The 21,785-nt window shown below is 43.1% G+C and overlaps 1 pseudogene; it reads left to right on the top strand.

The window, feature by feature from the left end:
- The first annotated feature begins 1,246 nt into the window (after positions 1 to 1,246).
- LOC141993401 (small ribosomal subunit protein uS8-like) lies at positions 1,247 to 1,638 on the top strand (annotated as a pseudogene).
- The last annotated feature ends 20,147 nt before the right edge of the window (positions 1,639 to 21,785 follow it).

The raw sequence follows: 21,785 nt of genomic DNA on the forward strand, positions 1-21,785 counted from the left end.
AATATCACTGTATGGAAAAAGAAGAGTGCAAGGCTGTAAGTGTAATAATTGACATAGGATGAAGATATGTAACACTATTATTATACTCCCCTTTCTTGCATGACAGCTTAATTCTTTGTTGAAGTGCAGGCCAGAGTTCTGTCTATTCAAGACAATTCAGAAAGCACTATGTAGCATCAAACCTGGGGCTACTGTATTCAAAATCCTGCATTTAGGTGTTAGGAACAGCTTCCAGAAGCACACAACTGCTTGGTCTTTTTTTAAATCTCTCTCTCTCTCTCTCTCTAGGTATTTATATAGATCCCATTACTGTAGTATCTGAGCACCTCACAATGTTTACTACATTTATCCTCACAAGACACTGTGGTAGGTAGGGAAGTGCTATTATCTTCATAGGGAACTGAGGTACAGAGAGGCTAAGTGAGTTGTCGAAGGTCACACCCAGTCTGTTGCAGAGCAGAGACTTGAACCCAGGTGTCCCAAGTCCTAGGCTTGTGCCCTAACTGTTGGATTGTCTTTCCCCTCAGTAAACAAATACATTTAATACAACAAAAGCATCTTAAACAGTGTTTGAAATATGTCTTAACATACTTCAAACACTTTTAAAACAACAGCTATTAGGCAGTAAATCTGCCAGTGTTCTTCCCATTGAGACGTCCACAAACTCTTCTTCTGCCACTGCCATACACACTCATGGAATGAAAATTCGGTTTGTACCAGCTGCATTACAATGTGAGGTTTCAGCACAGCAGTCACACTTCTGTACGTTAGCACATACCGCATAAACTCGTTCCTTCCCCCTCTAAACTTTCAGGGATGATTTTTCGGTCCACAATGTGCCCTAAAATGTTGTGTGTCACCTGGATTCTTAACTGCAGCATCTCAGTCCAAAATTCAAGCACTTCTGCCTTATCAGCAAACAAATCTGGTGGCTCCTTATAGCAGGCAGTGTCCTTTGTTGATAGGTGATTTGCTGTCCTCAGCTTGTATGGTCAGATAGGTTATCTATAGCTAAAGTGTAACAGGTTTTAGACCAAGCCTGGAGTAAATGCCTCTCCTGGCCTTGCATTGCTATTCTTCTACCAGGTCCCCTATAGCTCTCTAGCTCCAATATTTATAATCCTCACACCTGGAGTTCTGATTGGCTCAGCTGTCAGGCAGACCTTCCTGCCCACACAATAGTGGTTTCTTTGCAGTTTCAAGAGAACTTCATTGAGCATGCCTACTATCTTGCTGCACCAGAATCATGGTGCGCATGAATGTTCTGGATGATGCCCTTAAGAGCATCAACAATGCAGAGAAACATGGATAATGTCAAGTTCTCATTAGACTGTGCTCTAAAGTAATCGTCCTGTGATGATGAAGCATACTTACATTGGTGAATTTGAGATCATTGACAATCACAGAGCTGGGAAAATTGTTGTTAATTTCACAGGCAGTCCAAACAAGCGTGGTGTGATCAGTCCCAGATCTGATGTTCAGCTGAAGGACCTGGAAAAGTGGCAGAACAACCTTTTGCCTTCACGTCAGTTTGGGTACATAGTGCTGACAACTTCCGCTGGCATCATGGACCATGAGGAAGCAAGTCGAAAACACACAGGAGGCAAAATCCTGGGATTCTTTTTCTAAAACTTGTCAAACAGGAAAAAAAAATCTACCATAAGTCTTCTGGATGTTTCTGAGCCTTTCCAGCCAAGCTCCTCTGCCCTGTTCCCTGCACATGTGCAGAGACTAACACAGATCATTCAAACATAACCATGCCTCATCTCTGCTGCTGTTCTCCCTTTCTTTGGACTTAAAAACAAACTATGGCAACATAAAGCATGTAGTTTATACAAGCTGTTTTGTCTTCAACCTCAACCTGGACTCTGTCTGGGCAATATTCCACCAACAGATCCACCACAGAAGATGTCTGTTGTCTCTGGAGACTTCCTTAGCCCCATCAGACATCTTCCTGGGTATACTGTTCCACTGGCTCTTGATTGAGGACCTCAGATATACCCTCTTTATTGGGACAGGGGCCACTGCATCACCATAGGCACCTTAAAGTAACGTCCTCCCTTTCCGTATCCACAGCACATAACCCCCTTCCCCTCACTCTTCCTCTAAGGGGTTGGACACGTCACAAGTCAAAACAGACAGAGGCCTAAGAGCTATTAAAAACTCCTTACCTCAGGTGCCTGGGGAACCTAAAAATAAATAATAATACCTAAACAGAATAGCACTTGACATGTTGGAAGCACACTCTGCTCTAACGGTGTTGTCAGCTCATGATTTATTTTTTTTAAAGCCTTAATTGCTACAGTCTTGTGACTTGTGCGAATCTTAGCTTTTTTAAACAAAGTTTCTAGCCTTCAGGATTGCATAGCAAAGCTTGAAAACAGCAAACCCTAACAACCCAAAATCCAGAAGGCAAATAAAAAGAACCCAGAAATTTTGCTTTAAAATCATGACATTTTAAAAAAAATCTCATCATTTTTGGGCTGCCTGACTCATTGTTTTTGAATGCTTAGGGTTGGCAATACTGAAATTGGCATACTGTATCTTTATTGCCCATTAAATCAAATAGTTCTCTGTAATTCTTCTGTGGACTTGTATGATGCTTCTGTCTAATATTGAGGAGACTGGGGTATTCCAACTCCTGTCCCTCTTGTTTTTTATGAATGTATATATTTCTGTTCTAGATCTAATAGCTTGTATGGATGAAGTGAAGTGCAATAGAGTAATTGTGTATTTGAACAGCATATAGTCTTTCATTTAAAAAAAACATTTGGGGAAAACAAAAGTGATTCAAACTGTTCACCGATGCAGACAGCATATGGTCATTTTTTTTTATTTGGCAGCTGGTTGTACAGCACAGCTACTGCTGAAATTTAATTTTTCAAATGTACTTCTACTTGTTTGCCACTAGACACTACTAAAAATGTTTCACATTTCCCGGAGAAATGCCTCAAGATACCTTCAACACAGTTATAATTTCTATTGGCCAACCAAATCAGTTAATTTTTTTCCCCATCTTTGTTTATTTCCTAGCAGGAATGAGGCAGTTGTTGCTGGCTGGAAAACAGCCAAATGAATTATTTCTCATTCTACAGTACATCGGGCTGGAGCAAAACAACGACACCCCACATCAAAGCAGTATACCATGGGATCTAATTATAAGGAACTTTGTTTGATTCTCACTCCCTTATTGATCACTTGGTCAGTGGTACATTTAATTAGAACAGCTTCTCAAAAGTTGCGGTGAGTTTTAACTCTTTGACATTTCATAATCATGAATAGAAAAGGGATGAGTGAATGTACTGTGGAATTGTTTAACAGGTGCTTGTTAAATGTACTGTAATTATTGGATGTTCTAGATGGTCTTGTTTTTCAGGGCTGAGGTCCCAGCTGTTCATCATTGTGTGTTAATACACAGTTATACGCAAAGGCCCAGCTGGCTAATCTGAACATAGCTCTGGAAAGTCAGTCTGCACAGACATATTCCAATGCAGTTCTATTAAGCTGAGAGTGAAGGTCAAACTTTAGGCCCTGGTAGGGGGTGCAGTTCCATTGACGGCAATGTAGTTGCAGCTGCTTAAATCAGGTCTGGACTGAAGCCTGAGAATGGGTCAATATCTTCCAACAGCAGCTACCCTCTGCGTACCCTGTCTGTTTACATGTTACTGAACAACCATTTCTGTCCTACACTTACTCTTGGAAATGGGATTCCAGTGGCACATAGGGAGTTCTGGATCTCCACAGGCAAATGCTCTTGGACCTGGCTCCTGGCAACAGTGGTTCAAGGCCTACCAGCCACCCTCATAAGCCAGAAAATATGGGAGACTTTCAGCCTGGCATCTCTCCTCCTAGCCTGGCTCCTTGAGTGAACAGGGGATATATTTTCAGGACTACAAGATGCCTGCATCCTGCCCTCTGCGGGGGTTGTCTTCACCGCAAAATGTTTGATTGTGAAAAATCAAGTTAGCTGGATGTAATTGTGAAGAATCGGTCACATTCTGGGGTGCAGTCCAGACTAGTGAGTGGTTGTGCCACTGCCTGCCCTGTAACCCCAAATGCCTGAAAATGCTCCACTGCTGTAGCTATCTTCTCTGGTCACTGCCAGCCAGCAGACAAGCATGCACTGAGCATCTGTGTGTGAAGCAGCTCTGACTCCAGCAGCCTGCTTGTTAAAGCATTGCCATACTCTGGCCTCCACTAGCCTTGGTTACACCTGGCAAGATAACCCCAGCATCCGCCAGTCCCAGATTTTCCCAAACCATTTTCTTGCAATGACCAGCACTCTCTTGGACAATTCAGAGAGATGAAGGTTTGTTTGTTCCTTTCAAGATACAATACCCAGCATCTTGCCCCATTAACTGGAGTTACCATTCACTTTAAATCAAACACAGCACTTGGTTGGTTTAGATTAAAAGCAAAACAAGTTTATTAACAAAAGGAGATAGGATTTTAAGTGAGTTCAAGTATAAAGGATGGAGTTAGAAATGGTTACAAGCAAATAAAAGTGAAAAATGCTTTCTAGAGCTAACACTTAACAAAACAAGCTACAGCCTTGTTGAAGGCAGTGTCCTTACCAATCTACCTCCCAGCAAGATGCCTGACCACCCCTGGGGTCAGGATCTCCCACCAAGTCCAAAGTGCTTGATTCCTTAGGCGAAAGATAATTAGGGGTTCTTTGCCTCTCTCTTTCATATTCTCTGAAATGGATTTTTCTGAAGGTTCCCTCCCCTCCCCCAAAGTAAAGTTCATTCATGCTGTGAGAAGGCAACTTGGAGTCTTCTGGCACAGAAAGTTCCATGCTGGTTCCCCCCCCTGCCCTGCCCCGATGTTTGCTAAAATGCAAATTGATCTGTTTCCTGCAATCTCCTCCCCCTGCTGTGATGCTCAGCGGTTGTCTCCTTCCTTTGTAGGCTTGATGGTTTTGTTAACCTTCTATGTAAATTGTCTTCCCGTTGTCATTTAATGAACCTTGCAAATACCTTCCATGTGGCAGAACCACATTCCTTTGTCTAGGGTGGAGTAACTTTAGCCCTGCCTGGCAGACCCGCTTTGATAACATAATTTCCAACACGTTTGTAATCTTGAATTTGTTCTCTGTACATACCCCACACCACACAATAATAGTAATGATCAGTATGTTATTTGCTTTCTGTTGATATCTTACATGACACCATCTAGATACAGGGTACAACATTAGTGAGTTGGGGCACACTGAATGCGTTAGACCAGCTGAAACTTACTACCAGATACCAGTAAGCATCTTGCCCTCTTGCACTGGGATGCTGTTAGGGTCACAGAATTGCCATTCTGACCACAGCTTCTGTACAACAGTGTAATGTAGAGCAACCTTATGACTTATTGCTGGCCATGGATGCAGAGTGCATGAAGACATGGGTTAGATTAGGAAATAATCAGTGGTGGTACTCTCCCAAATTCCAGCCACAAACCAAGCTCTTCCCGCTCGAGAAGCCAAAATAAGATGCCACTTGCAGCTTAATGTTGCCATTTCACTGTCATGCTTGTCCTTCACTGCTAGCATTGCTGAAGGTGAATGAAAACACACCACAACTTTCTTAGAGCTTTTGGGCCAGATCCTCAGCTGAAATCAATGGAACTAAGCTGATTTACATCAGCTGAGCATTTGACCCATTGTGTCAGGGTCTCTGCATACTCTAGCTGACCTCACTGCACTGCTGACAGTGTATTCATACTTCAAAGTTCTTTTTTCTTTTGCAGACAGAAGTGCTAGAAATCTTTTTTTTTTTAATTAAAAATTAATTCTGGAGCAAAAAATGGCAGCAATCATGGAAATGTTCCAGGTCACTTAGCTGCCGCAAACCTGGGCCCAGGGGCTCTGTGGCTGCCAGCCTCTACCACAGCAATATGATCAGGTGACATCCCAATGAGTGTGCATGTGTATGTAGCAGGAGAAGCATTTGCTTTGCAAGGTGGGGGAGGGGAGGAAGGGGTGACTTCACGATAGCCAGCAGGGCTTCTTTTTTCACAGGACCGGTGTTCAAAGGGAAGTCTGAAAGGGAAGAAAGGGTTAAAAATATTCCTCCAGATCTGTGGTGGAGGAGATTTGGCAGCATATTTTTAATCCTCTCATCAATAAACATGCTGTGTAGAAGCTGATGTGCTGCTCCAGAGACTTGTGGCAAACACACTCCAAATGCTGACGGAAGTTGAACGTCAAGGGGGCTGCGAGCCACAAATTGGGTAGATCTTGTAAACCAAGACATTTGGGGGTTTTTTAATGGTGACAGAATGAGCTAGAAGTAAGATTGTGACTTAAACGGCTTCCCCTGCCACTCTAGCATTTTAAGCCTTCTGTACATTGTTTCGTTGAGAGAGAGGAAAAGCATAATAAGAAAAAATAATCGAGTGCTGAGAAAATGTGAGTAGAGAAAGGAAGAGAATAAACGTGTCGAATGCTGGCAGAAATTGTGGAAGGCATGATGGTCGATATAGGGGAATAAAAAAGCCATCACCATCCATTACCTTTTTGAGCTTAAAGCCAAATTTTTTTAAAGTGCTTTTCCCAAGATGAATGCAGGCACATATGGTATATAGATGTATTCAGGATCCCTTTTCAATAACTGCACTGTATCATGTCATGCTTTTAAAGGCACAATAGGACACCAATCACTCCTGGGCAGAAACTTTCACCAGAGACCACTGGCTTCAAGAATAATTGCAGTACAGCATTGTAACTTGGCAAGTGGAAGAACTGGAATTCTGTTTGTTAGTGGTACCCACATGAGCAACTACAGCTTGATGGCATAGATTGAATATGGGAATATATTTTCCTGGTCAGGCCACTAAGTGAGTGGTTACTCAATTCACGTCTGTGCAAGTTGTCTGTGGGTCCCAAGCTTGGTTCTTAGCTTCCTGGGGTAGACTGTTTGAGAGTACTGTGAAAGCTGCACAGAGCAAATAGCACAATTAGTCTGTTGGGAGGCTTGTGCCTACCCTGTGGTGTTCTCAAGTGACATCCCTCCACCCTCCTGCAAAGCAGAAGTTCTGTGGACAGACTCCAGTCCTGCTCAGGTAGAAGGCCCTTGTTCTTATGATGTAAGGCTTTGGAGGCTGTGGTGAAGAATGAAGAATTCCTCCCAAATAACATCCCCATGCACAAACCAAAATATGTATTTCTGGAGAAAGCCAAGTGTGTGCACCAAAAGTTAATGTGCGGTCAGCAACTGATCTTCATACCAAAGCAAAGATCTAATAAACAAAAAGGAATTCCCTCTGTAATACAATACTAATGGTGCTGTTAAAGGAACAGACCTGCTGAAAGAATACAAATATGGCAGGCACGTGTAGGGCCTAATCTTGTAAACTCTTCAACAAGTAGTTATATTTACTTCAGTGGAGCTGCTTGTGTGAGCAAGGGCACCTGGGGAGTAGTGCTGGAGTTATGGCAGGCGCTAGCCTCTGCAAAGCTGACATAGAGGGTTGAGGCAAAATCGGGGTCACTTCCCTAACCCTCTTTCCAGCGAGCGGAGCTGGCCAGGCTGAGGGGAACAGACTCTGCATCTTATCCATGTGTGCTGCAGTTGCTGCACTCCCCGTGTTTCGGGGCTATAGGAGACATTATACCTGTCTGAGAGGGAAAAGGAGGAGCCAAACAGAATGTTCGTCAATCTGCACATGCGAGGTATTGAAATTTCTTTGTCATCATTTCAGCCAAAACACTTGTAAATGGGTTACTTTTGTTTCCTCTTCCCTGGAGTCCATGTTTGGGTAGAACTTGTTAGCAAAATGGGTCACCATAAGTTACAAAGGGCCGCAAGAAGATGAGGCCTTTCTGTTGCAAAGCACTTGGGAGTGTACTGTGCCTGTGGGAACTGCGTCTGATTCTTGTTTGGTGAGGAGCACTCTGCTGTCAAGAGGGCTGTCTGGTTTCTCTTACCTTAATAGGAGTAAATTTGATTGGATTTGGGTTGCCTAATAGAGGGAAGAAGCAGAACTTGACTGGAGCCATTCTGAGAGAAACAGGATCCAACCAGGTTTAACAATATCATTACTAGGGCTGGTCAGTGCTATAGCGAACCTCTTGCGCCACTCACTCACGGATCAGCAGTACCATGAGTTGGTGGCAAGTTCTGAAGGCGCTTCAACTGCTAGGCCCCATAGGCTCTAATCCTTGTGGGTCCCAGGAACCACTCAGACATACAGCTAAAATGAAGGGATATTTTACTAGGGCTGGCAGGAAAGGTAAAAGGCTGTAAACACCTAGGTTCAGCTACTTAAGCAGGTACATTTCAAGGCAAATGTAACAATTCCCAGCCTAGCGCCTGGGAGCAGTCCCCTAAAGGGGTTAGGGCTCCTCAGGTCTTGGGGTGCACTCTCCCATCCATTTTGGTTAGATAATTATGTAACCTGCAGGTTTTCTGGCCAGTATTTGTGGTGTGTCTTCTTGGGGGAGCTCCCTCCTCTGTCTGTCCTCTGTTGCTGCAGAGCTTCCTGCAGAACTGCTAGCAGATTGCTGAAATTGTGGTGGCAATTAGGCTTAACCCCCCCCCCCCAGCCCCACTCATCCTGGGGTGTATATAATTGCCCTTTAAAAGGATGGTAACCCCTTCTCTTGGGTCCTGCCCCCATCAGAGCACACTAACTTTTATTTTATTTTATAGGGAGCCTGGGCTGGCTCTGTGTCCCTAAGATTTCTTTTTAGACCCCTCTCTGCTCAGCCCTCTGGCTGCAGGATCTCCGTTCAGCCTCTTTCCACAAGTTCTGCACAGACCTGAATCTTGCTACAGTGTCAGCCACTCACACCTCGTCCCCCATGTAGCTCCTCCGTTTTTGCTTGTGGGGTGGTAGGCTTCCTGCTTTGCAGGGCACTCCTCACCTTCCTGCTCAAAAATCATCATGTGGCCCCTCCAGCAACTTTCCAGCTTTTGTTTCCTGGCTTTGCTCCCACTTGTCGCTTGGTTCCACAGTTTGTCATGCTCCACTTCCTTCTGAGAGAGATCTGAAAGAGAGAAATCATTTCCAGGGTGAGGCCCTTTCAAAGTTTCCACCTCTTTCCCCTAATGGTAGGAAAGGGGACTGGGTCTATTCTTCCACCCTTGGGGGTCATAGCTCTCAGGTAGGGAACCAATGTGAATAATCTTTTGCTCAATAGATTCATCTTACTTAGCAAGGAGAAGCTGGATCAGCCCTTCTCTGTTCTGAGAGTAGCCAGCCCATGATATTTAAGCTCTGGGGTAGGGAAAGTCTGGCTCTGGTTCAGATCAATCTCTGATTAGAGGAAGGTAAAACAAACAACACTTTCCTCATTTTAAAATAGTATTCCAAGTAGACAAGAGCTTTGCTAAAAACTATTTACACTATTATAATAATATCTACATACTGAATAATAATAGCATGTTATATGGCATGACAAGGTTATATCATAACTACTCTGTAATAACTGACCCTAAATCTGGCTTCTTTTAGTTTTTGTGTTGTGGGGTATTTGAGACTCTTCTGTTTAATTCAAGATTCAGAAATGAGCATTAATTTTTTTCTCCTTAATCCCAGTGTGAAAAATACCATGTAGTAACATGTTCCTATTACAATTCTATTAGTCTGTGCATACTTAAGCAAGATTAAATAAGTGATTAATTTGTGATGATATCTCAGAATATTTTAGACAATTTTTGGCATAAAAATATATAAATATTAAACGTGGTTATACAAATTAATCTAATCATGTATTTGATGGGATTAATTATTGTTTCTGTTAAAGAGAGAAGAATCACACTTGTTCTATTGAAAAGCCACAGGATTTCCAAAGGAAATACAGTAGCCTAAGTACTATATAGGGTTTCTGTGTAAATGTATGCACCACTGTATTTTATAGAGCTGTATGGAATTCATAAAAGAACAAGATGACCCTGCTAGTAATCAGAAATCAATGGTGCCATAAAATTCATATCAGGTGAGGAACTGCCCACAAGAATTTCGTATCCAGCAGTCAGATAAAATGCATCCTGTTGTCCCAGGGGCTTTCCCCGATAGACATCAGCCACACAGTCAAAGAAGCTATCAGTTTTGGTCAGCTGACCTCTATTTTCTTTCTGACAAATAGCACTGGAGGCTAGCTAGTTATGAGCCTTGTGTCTTTGTGCTTGTACAACCAGAAAACTTAAACTGCCTTTAAAAATGGTGCAGCTAGAGATGGCCAGAATATTTTCAGTGTAACTACATTTAGCTGAAATGTGTTTTGGGGGAAAGGGGGAGAAGAAGGGGGGAGAAACTCACCTGGGATGTGGGAGAGCCAGGTTCAAAACTCTGTTCTGCCTGATCCAGAGTGATCTGGGATGAAAAATTCTGCTGTGCATCAGGCGGAGCACAGACATGACTGTGACTCTCTCACATCCCAGGCCAGTGTGCTCGCCACTGCCTTCAGGTTGTGGTCCAAAAGCGAGCATTTCTGCACAATTTTGTTTTCAGCTCTAGGTGTGACTGGATAGTCCACAGTATACAGAATACTTCTAAATTGGGGCAATTTTGTATTACTTGGACACAGGGAATTCCTCTGCCAATGCATGGCTACTCTTGGTCTGGTCCTGTCCCCATGCAAATGAGGAGGCTGCCATTTCCTTCTTTGGTGCCCAGCGCAGCCCCTTCAAGAGCTTACAGGCACTCCCAGACCCTAGAAAACTTCCAAATCTGAAACAAGAACCTCCACATTACCTCAGTGTTTTGGCAGAGCCAAGAAAACCCTTTTACAGGTAAGACAGAATTGTCCCATCATCAAAGAAGAATCCATCCGCCAAACTGCAATTCTGGTACCTCTACAGGGTGTAGAAAGCAGTAGGATAAAAGGAGGGGAGAAGCAGCAGGAGAAAATAAGTATTCACTCACCATAAAATAAGGGAACTAAGTCAGAAAAGGGGAGAACAGACAGAAGTAATGGAGCTTCCTCCTAGAACAAACCTTCCCTTTTAAAAGAAAACAAAACAAAGCAAAGCAGGGCCAGCCTTGAGGATCTGATCACTAACCAAGGCATGTGCAGTGGGCTTCCTCCTGCAGCCCCTGCTAGCATGCTGCTCTCATTGAAATCAGTCTTAATTGTGTATTGCCTGTGGGAAGGGGCTCAGTCATTAAAATCTTCATAGCACAGATGGGCTGGGATGCAGTGCTTATGTGGTATTGTGACGCATCTCTGTAATCTCAGACCTAGTCCCTTTTCCTTTTCCCTCCAGCAATGGTTTTAGCCCCAAATTCTCAGAAGTCACTTGTGATCTTGTTGCCTTATTTTCTGGTTGACCAACTTGAGACACCTTAAAAGGGCCTGATTTTCTGAGGGTGGTTGCTCACATATCTCAAGTTGGGCACACAAAAATTCAGGCTCCAAGATCACTAGTTACTTTTGGAAAATCTGGTCCTTTGAGTGTAAGCTCTTTAGGGCAGGAAATGTGCCTTTCATGTTTGCACCTTTGGGACCCTTAAACAACCAAATCCTTATGTTTTTACTCAGTTTTGACTCAATCTGGAATACATAGTACTTAATGAAGCATCCCAAACAATCCTAGCAGCAGTTTATCTAATCTTGCCACTTGTAACTTTCCAGTACTGTCCTCGGTAATATTTGCTTCTTCCTCTTCCCTCCTGTCACATCGCACACATACACATTTGCACGCACGCACCCCTATTATAATTATTATTGGAAATTAATACAAGGAATTGGCTTCTACACATGTACTGTTTGTAAATGCTCTATGATGATAAAATAGGAAGTGTGTGTCTCCTCAAACAGAACACACACCATCTGTGGCTATTGGAAAGCTTTACAAGTTTTCTTTTCAGAAAAGAAAAACAAGGATTGGACGTGTGCTTTGCCAGAGCTGAATGGTTGTGCATGATGACAGGCATTCAGACTGCATTATCATTTTAGGTGTATGACTAACGAAGTAGCTTTGGGACTTTGCCAAGCTAATTATACCAAGAACTCTGCGTCCTCACGTGTATTCCTGCCAAAATTTAAATACTGTGACTGGTTCTTTAGCATAGCATGGACAGCATTGCTGTAAATGTTTAGCACGTACTCTGCTTTCATTAATAATTGTAACTTAAATGGAAAACATGACACTGGAAGAAAGCTTAGTCTAGTGGTTAGACCAGGGAAACTGAAGACACGGGATGGTGTTTCTAGTTTTGCTCCTGATTTTCACTGAGACCTCCAAGGTCAGTCACTTAATCACACACTCTCTGTTTACATATGTAAAAACTTACCTTGCAGAAGTGTTGTGAAGGTAGCTAATGTTTAGTGTACATTGAAAGCATCTGATGAATTTGAGCTACATATTTTTTTTTTAAAGTTAGTCAATTAAAAGTATATGCAGAATTTTTTTTGGCATGTGATTTCCTACGGAAATTACCAAACATATATCCTGATTGATTCAAATAGGCCCTGCATCAACACAACATTTAAGCATATGAATAACTTTAAGCAAATGAGTAGCCTCAGTGACACTACTTGCCTGCTTAAAGTTATGCATGTGCCTAAGTGGCTGCGTTGGATTAGGGCCATATTCACATTGTGTGTGTGTGTGTGTGTGTGTGTGTGTGTGTGTGTATACGCAACCTGTGACTAGTGGTTAGCTTGCCATTGTAATTGCCAGTAAGCCCTGGTCTACACTACAGGGTTAGGTCGAATTTAGCCTCGTTAGGTCGATTTTTATAATGAATGCGTCTACACAAGCAACCCCGTTCCGTTGACCTAAGGGGCTCTTAAAATCGACTTCTGCACTCCTCCCCGGCGAGGGGAGTAGCGCTAAAATCAACCTTGCTGGGTTGAATTTGGGGTAGTGAGGACGCAACTTGATGTTATTGGCCTCTGGGAGCTATCCCAGAGTGCTCCAGTGTCCGATGCACTAGCCAGGTACACAGGAAAAGCCCTGGGAACTTCTGAATTTCATTTCCTGTTTGGTCAGCGTGGCGAGCTCAGCAGCACAGGTGACCATGCAGTCCCCCCAGAATCGCAAACGAGCTCCAGCATGGGGAGAACGGGAGAAACTGGATCTGATTGCTGTATGGGGAGAAGAATCTGTGCAGGCAGAACTCCGATCAAAAAGAAGAAATGCTAATATAGATGCCAAAATTGCACAGGGCATGATGGACAGAGGCTACAACAGGGACACACAGCAGTGCCACATGAAAGTCAAGGAGCTGAGACAAGCCTACCAAAAGACAAAGGAGGCAAACAGTCGCTCTGGGTCAGAGCCCCATACATGCCGCTTCTATGATCAGCTGCATGGCATTCTACGGGGGGACCCTACCACTACCCCACCACTGTCCGTGGACACCTGCAAGGGGGGAGTCTCACGCAACAGGGAGGAGGATTTTGTGGATGAGGAGGAGGAGAATGCGCAGCAGGCAAGCGGTGAATCCGTTCTCCCAGGCAGCCAGGACCCAGGAGCAAATACCTTCCCAAGGTGGGATCCCCGACCTTGAAGGTGGAGAAGGCACCTCTGGTGAGTGCAAATTTTGTAACTATGGTACAGGGTTTAAAAGCAATAGTGTTTAATGTTTGATTTTCCCTGAAGAATTGGCTTGCATTCGAGGCTAGTACAGCTACTGGAAAAGTCTGTTAACGTGTCTGGGGATGGAGCGGGAATCCTCCAGGGACATTTCCATGAAGCTCTCCTGGAGGTACTCTGAAAGCCTTTGCAGAAGGTTTCTGGGGAGGGCTGTCTTATTTCGTCCTCCACGGTAGGACACTTTACCACGCCAAGCCAGTAGCAAGTAGTCTGGAATCATTGCAGCACAAAGCATGGCAGTGAATGATCCTGCATTTTGGTCGCATTCAAGCAACATTTGGTCTATATCTTTCCGTGGTAGCCTCAGGAGAGTGATATCATTCCTGGTCACCTGGTTGAAATAGGGGAATTTTTGTAAGGGAACAGTAAAAGGACCCCGTTCATGCTGAGCTGTTTGTGCTTGGCTAAAAGGGATCATCCTATAGCCATGCGGTGGGGGGAAGGGTGAAGGGATCATCCCAAATAGCCACACGGAGGGGTGGGGAGAGGTGTGTGCTGCACATCCACCTGAAAACTGCAGCCCCCCCTTTTAAAAGGCAAACCCAACAGGCATTGCTTGCTATGGGAAAGGAGGACGCTGCAGTTTGAAAACATTCCCACATGTTATGAAGGCGTTAGAAGCCAAACCTGTGTACCCTTTGGCTTACCACGCTGCTTGGAAACCAAATTCTGTTGCCCAGCCGTGTGTGATGTGTCACCACACCGGCAGGCGCTCAGTATAAAAGGCAAAATGCGACCTTGTACCTAAAGCACATGTGCTGTCTGCTGTGAATTTCTTGATTCACTGTGAAAGAGTCTCCCTTTTGTTCTCAGAAATGTATAATCTTAAATTTTACTCTCCCTTTTTATCCCCCTGTAGGTGCAAATGTTTCTATGCTCCTCCATCATCTCTGTCCCTGAGACTACTGCAGATTAGAAGGCGAAAAAAATGCACTCTCAGTGACATGTTTTCTGAGCTCATGCAGTCCTCTTGCACTGATTAGGCACAGCTGAATACATGGACGCATTCAGTGGCAGAGTCCAGGAAAGCATTAAGTGAGCGCAATGAGAAGAGGCAGGATGCAATGCTGAGGCTAATGGGGGAGCAAACGGACAGGCTCAGGCATCTTGTGGAGCTGCACGAAAACCAACAAGAGCACAGACCCCCGCTGCATCCACTGTACAACCGCCTGCCCTCTCCCCAAGTTCCATATCCTCCTTACCCAGATGCCCAAGAATGCTTTTGGAGGGGGAGGCTCCGGGCACCCAGCCATTCCACTCCCAAGGATGGCCCAAGCAACAGAAAGCTGTCATTCAAACAGTTTTGATTTGTAGTGTGGCTACAATAAGCAATGTGCCCTTGTCCTCCCCTCCTCCCCCACCTCACCCGGGCTACCTTATCAGTTATCTCCCTTTTTTTTAATTAATAAAGAAAGAATGCATGGTTTCAAAACAATAGTGACTTTATTTCCTTTGCCAGCTGTGATCGAAGGGGGGAGGGTGATTGGCTTACAGGGAATTAAAATCAACAAAGGGGGCGGGTTTGCATCAAGAAGAAACACACACAACTGTCACACCATAGCCTGGCCAGTCATGAAACTGGTTTTCAAAGCCTCTCTGATGCGCAGCATGCCTACCTGCGCTCTTCTAATCACCCTGGTGTCTGGCTGTTCAAAATTGGCAGCCAGGCGATTTGCCTCAACCTCCCACCCAGCTATAAACATCTCCCCCTTACTCTCTCAGATATTATGGAGCACACAGCAAGCAGTAATAACAATGGGAATATTGGTTGCGCTGAGGTCTAACCTACTCAGCAAACAGCGCCAGCAAGCTTTTATACTTCCAAAGGCACATTCTACCACCATTCTGCACTTGCTCAGCCTATAGTTGAACTGCTCCTTACTACTGTCCAGGCTGCCTGTGTATGGCTTCATGAGCCATGGGAGCAAGGAGTAGGCTGGGTCCGCAAGGATAACTATTGGCATTTCAACATCCCCAACATTAATTTTCTGGTCTGGGAAGTAAGTCCCTTCTTGCAGCTGCTCAAACAGCCAGGAGTTCCTAAAGATGCGAGCATCATGCACCTTTCCCGGCCATCCCACGTTGATGTTGGTGAAACATCCCTTGTGATCCACCAGTGCTTGCAGCACCATTGACAAGTACCCCTTGCGGTTTATGTACTGGTTGGCAAGGTGGTCCGGTGCCAAGATAGGGATATGCATTCTATCTATCGCCCCACCACAGTTAGGGACTCCCATTGCAGTAAAGCCATCCATTATGACCTGCATATTTCCCAGAGTCACTGCCCTTGACAGCAGAACGTCAGTGATTGCACTGGCTACTTGAATCACAGCAGTCCCCACAGTAGATTTGCGCACTCCAAATTGATTCCCGACTGACCGGTAGCAGTCAGGCATTGCAAGCTTCCACAGGGCTACCGCCACTCGCTTCTCAACTGTCAGGGCAGCTCTCCTCTTGGTATTCCTGCACTTCAGGGTGGGGGAAAGCAACTCAGAGTTCGAGGAAAGTAGCCTAACGCATGCAAAAGTTTCGCAGCCACTGGGAATCATCCCATACCCGCAAGTCTATGCGGTCCCACCAGTTTGTGCTTCTTTGCTGGGCCCAGAATCGGCGTTCCACTGTATCAACCAGCCCCACTGCCGCCATGATGTCCCAATTGCCACATCCCATGCTTTCAGGAACGTCTGTGTCCATGTCCTACTTACAATTGTCCTCGTGCTGCTGTCTCTTAGCCAGGTTCTGCACATACTGCAGCATGATGTGCGAGGTGTTTACAATGCTCGCAACAGCAGCGGTGAGCTGAGTGGACTCCATGCTTGCTGTGCTATGGCATCTGCATGAGTAACCCAGGAAAAAAGGCGTGAAATGATTGTCTGCAGTTGCTTTCACGGAGGGAGGGATGGGAGACTGACAACATGTACCCAAAACCATCTGCGGCAATGTTTTTGTCCCATCTGGCATTGGGAGCTTAACCCAGAATTCCAGTGGGCAGCGGAGACTGCGGGAACTGTGGGATAGCTTCCCACAGTGCACTGCTCCATGAGTCGATGCTAGCCACGGTAGTGAGGATGCACTCCATCGACTTAATGCGCTTCATGGGGACATAACCAATCGACTGTATAAAACTGATTTCTGAAAATCGACTTCTATAAAATTGACCTAATTTTGTTGTGTAGACATGAGATACTTTGTCTATCTGAAACAAAAAATCTTTTTCATTTGAGATGGGGAAAGATGGATGTGTGGGAGAGAGTATTTTTTAAATGTTCAGTGCTGTTGTATCACACTTGCACACCATCCGTGATTTATGCACCAGCTATTAATGTACCATTTGTACATAATATTTACTACTTACATTAAAATAGCTAATTGTTAAAGCAGCCACATGGCCATGTTCACTTGTAAGCTCTCTAACAGCCAACTCGTATGCTGCGCCACTCATGAATTATATCTTAATTGGTTTTGCACTGGCCCCATGCATCCCCAAAGAGTGTGTTGGCTACTGGTATGTAGCTTTTGGTTTAATATTCATTTAAATATAAATGGTTTTAGAAACACCCAGACTGTGTAAAGATGGCCTTTTGCATTCATTCAGCAGTCCTAGACCATTATAATTTATAGATGTTTACTCCACTTCACACATGCAGAAATTCACCATGCCAGCCTGTGACATTTATATTTTATCAGATGGGATTTCCACTTCGACAGTGACGTCAAAACTGTAGCCCCATTACCTGTTTCTTTTTCTTCAGATAAAATGCAGTACAAAGAAGTGTCCTATTTTAATAATTCATTTAAGTCATCACAGGTCTTTCATACTGACAAGTATATTAGCATCCATGACAAAAAGGAAGCTAGTATTCATTATTGCTCTTTGACTACAACTGCTCTACACAAGGGATGCATATGAAACAAGCTATTGTCTTTATATTACAGGGGACAGGATTTTAATGGAAATTTGTTTTCCTCTAGCACATAATGTAATCTGACCCCTGCTAGTCCAGTCGAGGAGGAGAGAGAGTTAGGTTTTATTAGTGTTCGTCTTTTTGAAACTAAAGCCCCAGCAATGCATTTGGTTGCATTTCTCCATTGTTTTGTGAAACACTAAAAGTGATAGTTCTGCTGCTTTGTGCTGAATATGAAGTACTTAGTTTCAAAGGAGGTTTTAGGAAAATGAATCTACTAAGGCATGCTCCCTGTTCTGAAAAAAAGTGATCATCAAATTCATAAGGTTGGATGGTGCTCAGTTAAAGTGACTGTAGAAATTAGAACAGAGAACTAGAGATAATAAACAGTGGGTAGCAAGAAGAACAGCACCCTTCCCCTCTCGAGTACGTTGTTTCTGATTTGTAGCCGTTAATTTTCCCTTCTGCCATTTCTTCTCTGCTGCTTTTCTTGGATACTTGACCCAGGTTACTATTCTAGAATAGTAGCCTATATCAAATGGCTGAAAAAGTGAGAGACGGAATAGGAAAATATGTGACCACTTGCAATGATAAATTTTTGTTGACAACCAGTAATAAAGCATAATGATATCTTTTCTTTCAAGTTAATGGACTTTTCAGAGGTGCTACAACAGACGTTCTCCCTAATACTGTGCTAAAAAGCCAGATTATTTGCTTTAGATGGATTGTTGTTAAAATCTGACAATAATAAAAAATAGTACAGTGTTTGTAGTCCCTATTTTAGGTGATACTCTGAGTATTGCAGGAAAGAGAACTTTACCAAACTGCAGTATTTAAGGTATTAATGATGGCCTCTTTGTGAGTCAAAATTACAGATAATTAAAAAATAAATTTGTGTTAATGCCAGACAATGTTAAATAACATGATAGAATCACAGCAGAAAGTTATGTATAGAGAGCATAGGACTGCAATGGGCACCATATATAAGGACTCCTGTAAGAAGAAAGGCAATCCCCGTTGTGTGGTGGTGTTTGCTCTGTGCTACACAGCTAAACAACATGCAACTCACAGAGACTTAATCAGAAAAGTCCTCAGTGCCAAGAAGACCCTCATGATAACACCAAAACACTCTGTAGAGAAGTCAAATATTTCTTTTCAGTCCTGTATATTCTGTCCCATCCACCAGACATGAAGTAAATAACCTGGAGTTTCTATATCTAGAATGAAACCTTTCTTCACAAGTGGCCCTCTGAAATATCACTTTTTGAAATTTATTTTTGACATGTTTTTGGAATAATTTTAATATAAAATGTATTATAAAATTGTGTCCTTTAGAAGAATAATGTAGCATAAAGGAAATGAGCCCTGATCCTTCTGGGGATTTGCCATTAACTTCAATAGAAAGAGTACGGAACCCATATTCTCAGAGATTTTTCTTCAGTTTGAAAAGTTACTTAAAACTGAATCCTGGACATGAAAGTTTGTATAGAATGATGGAAATGTATTGGGGCAAATTCATTTCTGGTGTTACTCCATTAAGCTTCAACAGAGTTACCCTAAGATGGATTTGGCCCAGTTGATGTCATTGCTGGAAAGATTTTGTTCAGGCAGCAGGTTTTCCTGAACAGATATTAACCATGGTGGATCAGAATATTCCAAATGCTAAGTAATGGCATATCTGGTTTTGTTTTCCTCTTGTAGTGTATCAATTTAAGTGTAATTTTTGTTGGAACTGTATATTATAATATTGTGTTATATCAGGGTCCCAAATTTTGCCTCACCAGGGGCTGTCTATCAAAAAAAATTGTACATTGATCTTCAAATTAGCATTTATTATAAAATTGCAAACAAAGGTCATGGTGTTTGCTTGTACGTGTGTCTCTCCACCTACTTTGAGTTCAGCCCTAAAAACCACTAGTAATGATCATCCCTTTCTTCACCCTGCTGTCAGAGGGAGCGAGTAACCCCCTGTGGGGTATTGTTGCCGGCACCCAGTGCTGAGAGGCAAAACAACAGCAGGGGTTGGTTCGCTACCCGATGTGCTTCACCCAATAATCACAACGGGGTGGAGAAGCAGAAAAGTTTATTTGAAGCTTCAAAAAGGTACAGGGAGAATAGAATCTCAAATCTTGCACACAGAGCAGGAAGTTACACAGGCTTTTATACATCCTTTTTTCAGCATACTTATCCAATAGCAAGCTGCCCTAAGTATCCATATAGCCAGCCAATCCAGTTACCCGCTAGTTCCCTTGTTTTTTGTATCATTTGTTAAACTATACATAAAGCTGCTTTATTCAGCATTTTTCTTCCATATCTGCCCTGTTTGGCCTTGTTTAGTTTCAGGCAGTCTGACTTTGCAACATATTGTTGCAGATCCTCAGCATAACTGCTGTGAGTGCCTCCAGGCTGGGGGGCCAAGGACACTTGGGCCTAGTACGTAGAGCTGCTGCGAGTGCCTCCAGGCGGGAGGGGGTGGGCCAAGGACACTTGGGCCTAGTGCGAGGGGGCTTCATTGACACTCATGGTCTTCCATCCCCTCGAGTTACCTAGTGGCCATGCCCCAGTGTCCCCAACAGTATTAAGACTCCACACTAGGAGCACCACTACAGTACTTTTATGTGAAGTACTGTGCATTTACACGGAAGAGAGGGGTGGTGAAAATGTAGTGAATTCCAAAATATATTGTTGTCGAGCTCCACAGACAAGTCTTGGTGAAGACATGGAATTCTACTGCCCTGAGTAAGTCTGTCTATCATGCTGTTTTCTTTTCCCTCACAAGTGAACTCCGGGTCCACGTAGAAGACAAAGCCTGTCTTTCTGATTAAAACAAGAAGTTAAGGGACAGATCTGAGTGCAAAATGCAGATCTGGACCCGAGGTAAACTTGGGAGCAGTCTGCAGAGCAAAAGTACTGAGCAATTTTTGCAAGCTCCCACTCTGATTGTGTCTGTCATACATTATAATGTAATATTTGATCGGTTGCTGCAAATTTAATTCTGGAAAGAAATTCAAAATAACCTTCATCTACTTTGTGACTTTGCAGTAAAGATGTTGCTAGCTAACATATGCATCAGCTGACCTTTTCACAGGCCAGGAACTGCAGCAAGACAGACTGCTAAGGGAAAACCTCAGACTGGCAGAGAAGGTGTTTCTAAGTACTTGTTGTAAGCTGTCCTGAAACATCTGTCTTAAATGAAAGCTCTAGGGGCCTCTGCAGTAGCTGATCTTTGTAAGCTAGTAAGCATGCAGAATGGCAGAGTGTTCTTGCATGCAGGCCTGTTTGAGGTCACCAATAGATTTTTCAATGCTGTGTAAAGCAATTTTATATTTAGCCCCAAATATTTTTAGGGCAATGAAGTAAGATCAAATGTGAGCTTATTACCCAGTTGGGCCTGCAGATCTCTTGCTGAAAGCCCACAAAGTTTAGAGTGGACATAGGTACCGGTAATTAGAACTGTATGCAAATCCAGATTAAAATGATTGTGAGGGGTGAATTCACAGCTCTGATGTCTTCTAAATGATAGGCCTGTGGCATTCACGCTGATACAACCAAAAGTAAAATACATTCTGTGAATAAACACCATGCAGTTATCATTAGTTTGGTGACCTTTCTTGTCTTATTAATTCAAATCTAACTGTAGATAAATGGTACATCAACCTGTTAGAGAATCCAAGGACAATAAAAAGAATGCTTAAATATTCCTCCAACAAGGGGAAGAAAGGAAAATACTTATGTTTTCATGAGTTTCTTATCTGTAGGCAATAGGAAAACACCAGATATTTTTAATAGTTCTTTTAATGTTTTCATTGCATGTTATTTAAAAATATTCACACTGTTAATTTAATACTGTAGAAATAACTGTCTCATTTTTTCCCGTGCACTGTTTGAGATCCACATTAAAGGCTCCGTCCTGATAAGAGTAAAACTCCCACTAATGTCAGCAGCAAAGTTTTCTTACATTGGATCTGCATTATCAGGCAGTTAATTGTAAAATACAGTTCCTATCTTATATTTCTTCTTGAAAAACAGATTCATCCTCCTAGCTGGTCGTTCTGGGATATTCAAGTTGTTAGTCTATCCATTACCAGCTGATTATCTGTACTTAAATGACTTATAAGAAGTCATTAGCTCTTATTTTATCTTTAAACTACAAAATCCATAGTTAATTATCTGGGGGAAATGCTATTTTGATGTATGTGGCCTAATAAGTAGGGGGAACTGTCTTGAAGAAATGTGTTTCTTCAGATAACTGGAAGAATGTAAAATATAATGCTTGATGTTATACTCACCATTATTTTTCTGTATTCGTTTGACCTGGAATTTCTCTGAGTTCAAGAAAGATGTA

Source organism: Natator depressus, chromosome 9 (assembly GCF_965152275.1).
Source record: "Natator depressus isolate rNatDep1 chromosome 9, rNatDep2.hap1, whole genome shotgun sequence".
In the NCBI taxonomy this organism is placed as follows: Eukaryota; Metazoa; Chordata; order Testudines; family Cheloniidae; genus Natator; species Natator depressus.